Raw genomic sequence first — 9,202 nt, forward strand, 5'->3', positions numbered from 1 at the left:
AACGTCTAGCCACAATCCGCATCAAAGCGAGGTTCTTCAACATATCGCTGATTTGCGCCCACGCCCCGACGGAAGAGAAGGACGATGTGACCAAAGATGAATTTCATGAGTCCTTGGAAAGCACTTATGAGAGCTGCCCCCGCCACGATGTCAAAATCGTGCTTGGCGACTTTAACGCCAGGGTGGGCAAAGAAGGTATCTTTGGCACTACGGTTGGCTAATTCAGCCTCCACGAGCAAACATCCCCAAATGGGTTGAGGCTGATCGACTTCACCGGGGCCCGAAATATGGTTATCTGTAGTACTAGATTCCAGCATAAGAAGATACCTCAAGCTACCTGGCTGTCCCAGGATCGAAAAACCACCAACCAGGTCGATCATGTTGTGAAAGACGGAAGAAACATCTCCAGTGTTTTAGATGTGCGCGCGCTCCGAGGTCCTAACATCGACAAGATTTGCATTCGCCTCTTTCCAGCAGATGCTACTTCGGACTGAGGAGACAATTGAGAAGTAAAGTCCTCTCTCGACAAACAAAAACCAAACTCTATAAGTCACTCATAATTCCCGTCCTGCTACATGGTGCAGAGGCTTGAACGATGTCAACAACAGATGGGTCGACTTTGCGAGTTTTCGAGAGAAAAGTTCTGCAAAAGATTTATGGTCCTTTGCGCGTTGGCCACGGCGAATATCGCATTCGATGGAACGATGAGCTGTTCGAGATATACGACGACATTGACATAGTTCAGCGAATTAAATGACAGCGGCTACGCTGGCTAGGTCATGTTGTCCGGATGGACGAAAACACTCCAGCTCTAAACGTACCCGCCGGGGGAAGCAGAGGAAGAGGAAGACCTCCACTCCGTTGGAAGGACCAAGTGGAGAAGGACCTGTATTCACTTGGAATATCTAATTGGCGCCACGTAGCGAAAGGAAGAAACGACTGACGCGCGGTTGTTAACTCGGCTATAATCGCGTAAGCGGTGACTACGCCAATAAAGAAGAGAATATTTTAAAAATTTATTGTTAAAATAGCACACATTTAATTATCTTTTGATGGAATAAATCTAATTTTGATCAAAACCAGGTACTATTTGAAAATTTATTGAAAGCATAGTTAAAGTAATAACACACTAGAACAGATAAAGCCTTTTGGAGGAATGCGGCTGTTTTAGTAGTCGAAATTTAGTAAGAAACCTGCACCAAATATCTAGTTTCCTTTTCATCTATTTTCTGCCATTCTAAAAGTATTCGTCAGCTTATGCATGGGTAAAAATCTTATGATTATTCACGTGCAAGTTCAAGTCTCCGGTTCTGTTTTCAACTGTTTGAGCATTCCGCACACACGAAAAGGAGCGAAAAATTATATTCTTATAATTATATAAGCGTTTACAGCATTTATTAATATTTAAATTTCATATTATTATTTCACACGTATACATATAGTCGCCCAATAAAGTCTACATACACCCTTGGAAAGTGCAGTTCTGGGCGATCTGTGCACAATGGAACAACAAAATTCATACCAAGCGAGTTACAATTAAGAGGAAAAAGATATTTTGACTAATGTTTTCTAATTTTTTTGAATTTATTGAAAACATTTAATAATAACTGGTTTCAAAACACATAAAATCTATAAATAAGTTCATTTCCTTACTTTTAATATTTTCACGGTGTTATTTTTTTACAATGAGTAAAGAAATTAGTATTGAGGTGCGTCAACTAGTTATCAATTATCAAAAAGACAACAAATCTCTAAGTGAGATAGAAAAACTAGTAGGACATCCAAAATCAACCATTCAAACAATAATTTGAAATTATAATGTAACGAAAAGTAGTTAAAGCAAGCCGAGAAGCGTTCGACCGTCAAAGCTTCCATAATGGGCAAAGCGTAAAGTTTTGGCAGCAGTTCAGGAAAATCCTCGGGTGCCGGCTATAGAAATTGCGAAAACCTTGGAAAACTCAGATATTGCTTCACTTCCAGAAACTAAGCGGAAGTATTTAAGCGGATTACATAGCCGTGTGCCCAGAAAGAAGCCGTTATTAGGTTGTCGTTCGGGCTCCATTAGCACTGGCTGTGCCATTTTGATGCACTATTCGCAGACCTTTTATATTTACTATCACGTTTCACCTTCTCTTTCAAACCATTTTGATATTTCAATGAAGCTACTTACGTCCTCTTCAAGGTTTGGTGCTTGTGTTCTGTGTTGGATCTGTGATAGGGCTGGGCAATCGCAGAGAAAGTGGGAAATTGTTTCCTTGTTCCCTGCTATTTCGCAGTCTCGGCAAATGTTGTTGTAGGGCATACCCATTTTGGACACATACTCTCCAAATGGCCAGTGCCTGTTATGGTAGCTGTTACTCTGTAGATACTTTTCTTAGAAATTCTCTACTGATCTGACTTTTGATTGATACTAGCAGGCTTGGTATTAGCTCTGCTTCGGATTCGTTAAGAAAAGTTCCTGCCTTTGCCAACTCGTCTGCTTTTCGTTTCAGAAAATGTTCCTGTGGCCGGGAACTTCGATCAAGTCTATGTGGAGCTTTTATTTTATTGAGCTCACTGCTTTCTTGCAATTGTGGACTATGCTGGAATTTGTCATGGGCGAAGACAAGGCCAGGAGCGCCTCCTCAGGATCTGTTAATATTGCTGCTTTACGAATTCTCTCGTGGTTTTCCAATAGAGCTTCCCAGGCGTTTTCTATGACTAGAACTTCCGCTTGGAAGATGCTAGCTTCGGTAGACAGATAGAGAGAGAAGTGTTCAGATCATCGGAAAATACTACCGTACCTACTCCTCCCCTATTGAGCCTCTTTTCCATTCTCGTCTAGAGGGTCCTCATCTGGAAGATGTCTAATGAAATCCAGCATTGGATAGGATTTTTGCAATCTGCAACCTTGCAAGAGCAAGCGAATATCCCTATTGATTTAAAGATTATTATTACGTTTTTTTTTTTTTTTTTGTTGAAAATACGTCTTTGTTAAGAGTATGTAGACTTTTCTATGTTTTCAAATCGGTTTTTATCAAATACTTTTAATAAATACAAGCAAATGAAAAATTATCCTTACCATTAATTGGAATTCGTTTGGTATAATTTTTTTGTTCCATTGTGCGCAGATGGGCCAGAACTACAGTTTCCAGAGGTTTATGTAGACTTTTTTGGGCGGCTGTATGTATTCATTACAGTCGCGGGCGAATTTCTTAACATTGAAGGTGCAGGATTTTTTCCACTTCAAAGCAAGATTAATCACAGTTGATAGCTCCTATACAAGTTGGTGAAGAAAATTGCTTATCTTACTTGGGTGAGTGCCAGCTGTAGTGTATCTAATAGTAAAGTATTAGAAATTATAGCATTTTTTTAATTTAATGTTGATACCTTATAACATATAATATAATAATGTATATAATTTAATTCTTTCTATTCATTTTCGCAGAATTTTCGAGCTTTAGCCCTGTCGCTCAGCTTGTCAAGCTCTTCACTCACGCATTTCGGCCTCCCTCTTTTTGTCTGCAATTGCGTCTCGCTTCCTTCTTCAACTCTCGATATTTATCTCATCCCACACATGTTGTGGTCACTCCTCGTCTACCAGCTGTTCTTTTGCATTCTCCGAAAACCAATGGTTGCGGTTGCAGCTGTATGTAAAGAGCTTATTAGCCGAACAGACTAACCTAATCTAAAGTCAGCTTTGAAATTTGAATAAATAATGTTCTGCATACAACAAATAATAGATTATTTTATATCATCCTTTTACATATGATATTTAGCACTCATTTCAATATTTTACAGCCCCATTCTGAGAAAACCTCACAACAGGTTGGTGAGGTTTATTTTGTGAGGTTATTGTTGCTCAAACCTCACAAAACAAAACACTCACCACATGAGGTGAAAAGCACTTTGCTGTGAGACAGCTATTTTACAAAAACAACAAGGCACAATAAAGACATGAGCAACCAAGAAAACTTAGTAATTCTGCAAATCTATTAAATTTGATGCATATATACATAATAATTTCATTTCTTTTTAGAATTTCAAAATATGAAAGAAAAACTCAGGAGCAGCTGGAGTATTATTTTAACATAAATATCTTTTTATCCGCGAAAGTATTAAATTCATACATATGCACATATTTGCAAATAAATTTTCTCCAAATTATTTAAACATAAATATGTATATATCTTTTTATTCATACTTAGGAGGAAGTAAAATGTACAAACAGCGTAAATTACATATTTATTGCAATAGACAAATACTTATGTTTTGTAATAGTTGACGTTGACGTTGAGCTTTTGAACTCACGTCAGCATACAGTATACCTCACAAGTAACAAAAACCTCACAATAACAAGGGTGTTGATTTTTGTGAGGGCATGAGAATAACAGCCCTATTCTGAAAAAAGCTCTCAACTGAGTTGAGAGGAAAAATTTGACAGATTTCTTGTGAATCATATTTTGTGAAGCTATTCTTGCTCAGGCCTCATAAGAAAAAGCTTAAAAAAGTCACCACGTGGGGTGAAAAGCTTTTTACTGTCAAACAGCTGTTTTAATAAAAATATAAAAAAAAATAAAAAATACAAATGCGTAATCAAGACATGTAAGTAATTTTGCAAATTTAAAATGTAACTATAATAATTTCATATATTCCTAGGCGTACAAAAACCGAAAGAACCCCTGAGGAGCATCTGCAACGTTATGTAATGTTTTGCAAGGGGGACCAACTCTCAAGAGCTGCACATACTTTGATCGGAGTTAGCAGATACCTTAAATGCCTTAAGAGGTCCGACTCGGTCGGCAGCCAATTGGAGGGAGGTAAGTTCATAAATGCTTGTGTATGTTTCACATCGCAAACTTAAGGCACATGCGCAAGCGACTGGTGGAGGCCCTCCGATAGAAGGAATAACGGAGTTCGAGGAGCAATCCATTACAACCTTTGGGGCAGCAGCGGTGGATGGAATCCCGGGTGTTTTGACTTTGGGTCACCAGGTAATATTTTAATTTAATATTTGTCGGACTATATATTTCATTATTACATGAGGCAATAATTGGTCCGTTTTATACTTACAGGTTTTGCCGCCGTTGTATTTAAATACAGAAGGATTCAGAGGTTATAGTTAAATTGTGCGAAAAATTAAATAAATAATAATAATAAATATACTGTATTATTTAAACATATGTATTTTATTGTGCGCAAAATTAAATAAATAATAATAATATTAAAATATAATAATTATTTAAACATACAGTGACTCACACGCCAATCATAAAGTAAAAATCTTAAGAATGATACCTATGATACATCAAATTAAAGGAAAAATCTTCTATTTTATTTTTAGAAACTTAAAAATAGTAATCAATTTATGCATAAAATTTAGAAAAATAACTCGCAACATACAAAACTTGTTCCACACAACTAACCGGATTTTTTAAAAAGCTAATGATTACTTATATTTCGTAGCATATAGTTTTACAGATAAAAATGGTTTTAGTCGCCCTGGTATAGAGGCGACAAGTTTTTGATAAAATTCTGGTGGTATTGAATTCCAAGCCTCCCAAGTAGCCGTTTCGAGCCCAGCAACATTGTAATACTGCCTTTGGTACACTTTTCGACTGACTTCTTGCCTTAACTGCTCAATAACGTTCAGACCTGAGGATTGGGCAGGTCTACCCAGCACATGATGATGATTGTATATAAACAAAGTAAGAGCAATCGCCGATTTGGGCTTCGGATCGTTGTTTTGGTAAAATATAAAATTGTCTTTAATTTCCAATGTTACACATGACTGCTTTAAATTTTCCTTTAAAATGTCGAGATATTGGAAACGATCCAAAGTACTTTGCACTAAATGCAGGTTGCCCATTCCTTTAGCCGATATACATCCCCAAACCATTACTGACCCACCACCGTGCTTAAGTGTTGTCCTAGTATGTTTTGGCAAGTAAGCTTCGTTGGGATGCCGCCATACAAAACTTCAGCCATCTGATCCCTGCAAGTTAAACTTGATATTGTGTGTGAAAAGAACCTTGAAAAAGCAGTAATAATACTGTTTTATGATTACTAAATCAATTTTTATGCCATTTTCCCTTTGCCTGAACTCATCAGGCCTTTTCAAATGCAATTTCACAAATTCGAGCCTTTTCTTTTTATTTTTTTCGAATATGTACGCCTGTTTTACAACTGCTCTACAATGTAAATCGAAGATTCTAAGTGTGCGGCGAATTGTTTCGACTGTGAATGAATTTATTACTATTTTTAAGTTTCCGAAAATAAAATATGTCACCGACAGTTTAATCGAGTAAGGGGCATTCGTTAGTGAACAATCAAACGGAGCAAGCAGGCGTATAGAAAAATATTTAATTTCTTTTAATACATTTTTGTATTCGTTTAATAATAATTTTAAAATAACCTTTATATTCATTTGATAATAAATTGAAATAAACATTTTGGTCATTCTTGACATCTCAGAAGTGGGATTCCAAAATCTTAGAATTATTTGTGGAAAAGAATACGTTTTGGAAAATAATTTTGCAAGCGATGAGAGCGCCGGCGTAACTAGCGAAAAAACAAAGAAGAGAGGAAGAAATTATTTGTAACGACAGTGAGAAATTATCAAATTCAACGAGTACTGCAAAACATTTCAATGCCAACGAGAAACGTAAATTCTAAACGGGCAAAGAGTGAAGGTAATTCAGTGCAAACGATTCTTTATGTTTTAAGAGAATATCGCAAAGAGAGGCAGCAGAGAGTTGTCCAGGGCAACTGAAAAGTCCCAACAAATAAAGGAAAAAAACGAATACAACGAGTAATCGAAGTAAGCTTTGCGGAAAAAACAAAGGCAACTAGTTTTTTTTTTTCAATTGGAACAACGTTTAAGAATTTTGGGGAAAAAAACTGTAGACAGAATTGTCAGCAGCATAATTATAAAATTTTTGAAAGTCGATGAATAAAGTTCAAACAGCACGGAAGCGATGGCAATTCGTAACAGAAGCAATTAAATTTCAACATTTTTGAAAATAAAGTAAAACTGTTAAAAAATATGGGAAAAATTATCAAATTAAATGCGCTTAGGGTTGATCAACTCAACAAATTGTTGCAAAACCAAGGTGCGACGGTTATGGGTAATAAAGCGGCGAAAGTTTGCAATTGATAGAAATGTACGGTTCGGAAGAAGTTGATGCTGAAGAAATTGAAGAAAGCAGTGAAGTGTCTGCTATTCAGAAGCAAATTGACGATATGCGAGATATGATTTCCTGCCTTGCCAAGTCTGTGAGTGATCTTGTGGCAGTTCAGGCGGCAATGTGTACGACTCAACAAGAACATGGAATTAATAATACAGCGACGACAATAGGGTTATCACCATTAGGAACTACGACACAACGTGAGTGGAAGCGAAGTACAGTTCACGAAATCATTGGATTGTTACCTGATTTTGACCCATTGAGAGGGATAACTGCGGAGCAATTTATAAAGAAGATAACGCAACTACAACAGGCATATAGTTGGTGTGAGCAAGAAGTATTGTTAGCAGCTCAGTCTAAGCTAAAAKGTGTCGCCAAAGAATGGCTTGACGCACAAAATGTGTTCCAGGGTTGGTCTGTTTTCGTAGAAGCATTCCAACATGATTTCCCATTTACAATGAGCGCAGCAGAGGTGCACACGGAAATGTTGAAGCGCAAACGACGTGTAAATGAGACGTTAATGCAATATTATTTTGCAATGTTAAATATTGGAAGACGAGATAAGATTGACGAAGCGTCAATAAATGCGTACATTATTAGAGGGTTAAACGATAGTAATTTAACCCGAACTCTTATGGCAATGAGTTTACTAACGTGCAATGATTTGTTGCGGTCACTTGAGGGCTTGTCAAATTTACTATCATCACCAAAGAATGTAGAGAGTCATACGATTTTCAAAGATTATTCTGCGCAAAATACGAACACGGGCAAGAATTTTATTAAATGTGACAATTGTAATGAATTTGGGCATATCGCGGCAAAATGTACCAAGCCCCAACGCAAAGTTAGGTGCAGTAAATGCAACAAGGTGGGTCACGACGCAAAATTCTGTCGTTCCGACAAGCCAACAATTGCTAAAGTTTTAAGTAGGAATGTATATCCACCGCTAATGTCAAACGTGGAATTAAACGGTCAGCAATACTTAGCTTTTATTGATCCGGTAGTGACACGTCACTCATAACGGAGTCGAAAGTTCCAGCCAATGTTTTGAAAAAGGCTTGCATTAAGAAACTAGAAGGTTTTTTAAGTGCAACAGTTTGCAGCACAGCGGATATCGATGTCGAATTACAAATAGATGGCTGCAAAATAAATACGAAGTTGCAAGTAGTACTTGATGAATTTATGCCATACGATGTGTTTATTGGACGAGATGTTTTATGCCAGAAAGATTGTACTTTAGTTATTCAATCGGGCTGCATGCAAGTACAGAGGAAAACCGCGGAAAATTACAATATTGACAAAACATTAAATGTTGACGAACTAGATGATGTATGTAAGTTATTGCAAAGTTTCGATGATTGTTTYGCAGAAGATATGGTAAAGCTTGGACGATGTAAGACTACATATATGGAAATTAAGGTGAACACCGAGAAACCAGTTGTAGGTAGACAATATCAAGTACCTTTTATACAAAAACCAGTATTGGCAACGATTATTGACGAATTGTTAAAACATAAGATCATACGTCAAAGTTCATCACCTTATGCAGCTCCAGTTGTAATTGTAAAGAAGGCGAATGGAGATGACAGAATGTGTGTCCATTTCCGAGCATTAAACGCAGTTACTTCTTTATTGTAACTGCGTTTAATGCAGTTTCCAATGCCAATTGTAGAGGAGCAATTATCAAAGCTTGGAGGTAATACATTTTTCACGACCCTTGATATGACGGCGGCATACTACCAGATTCCATTGCATGAGGATAGTAAAAAGTTGACAGCGTTTATAACTCCGGAGGGACTGTTTGAATTCAATGTAATGCCATTTGGATTACGTAATGCTCCAATGGTTTTCCAAGAAAACCAGAGAAAGTATTGCAGCTTAATAGCACACCAGAGGTTAACGATTGGGTTTATTCAATGCAACTCCAAGATGAGAGTTTACAGCAAATTAGCAACATAATTAACGGGAGAATAACTACAGATGAAGCTACGATTAAACAAATGAAAATTGATTATACGATGTGCAACAACCGATTA

The sequence above is a fragment of the Bactrocera latifrons genome, unplaced genomic scaffold (genome assembly GCF_001853355.1).
Source record: "Bactrocera latifrons isolate USDA-ARS-PBARC rearing strain unplaced genomic scaffold, ASM185335v1 scaffold_200, whole genome shotgun sequence".
NCBI lineage: Eukaryota > Metazoa > Arthropoda > Insecta > Diptera > Tephritidae > Bactrocera > Bactrocera latifrons.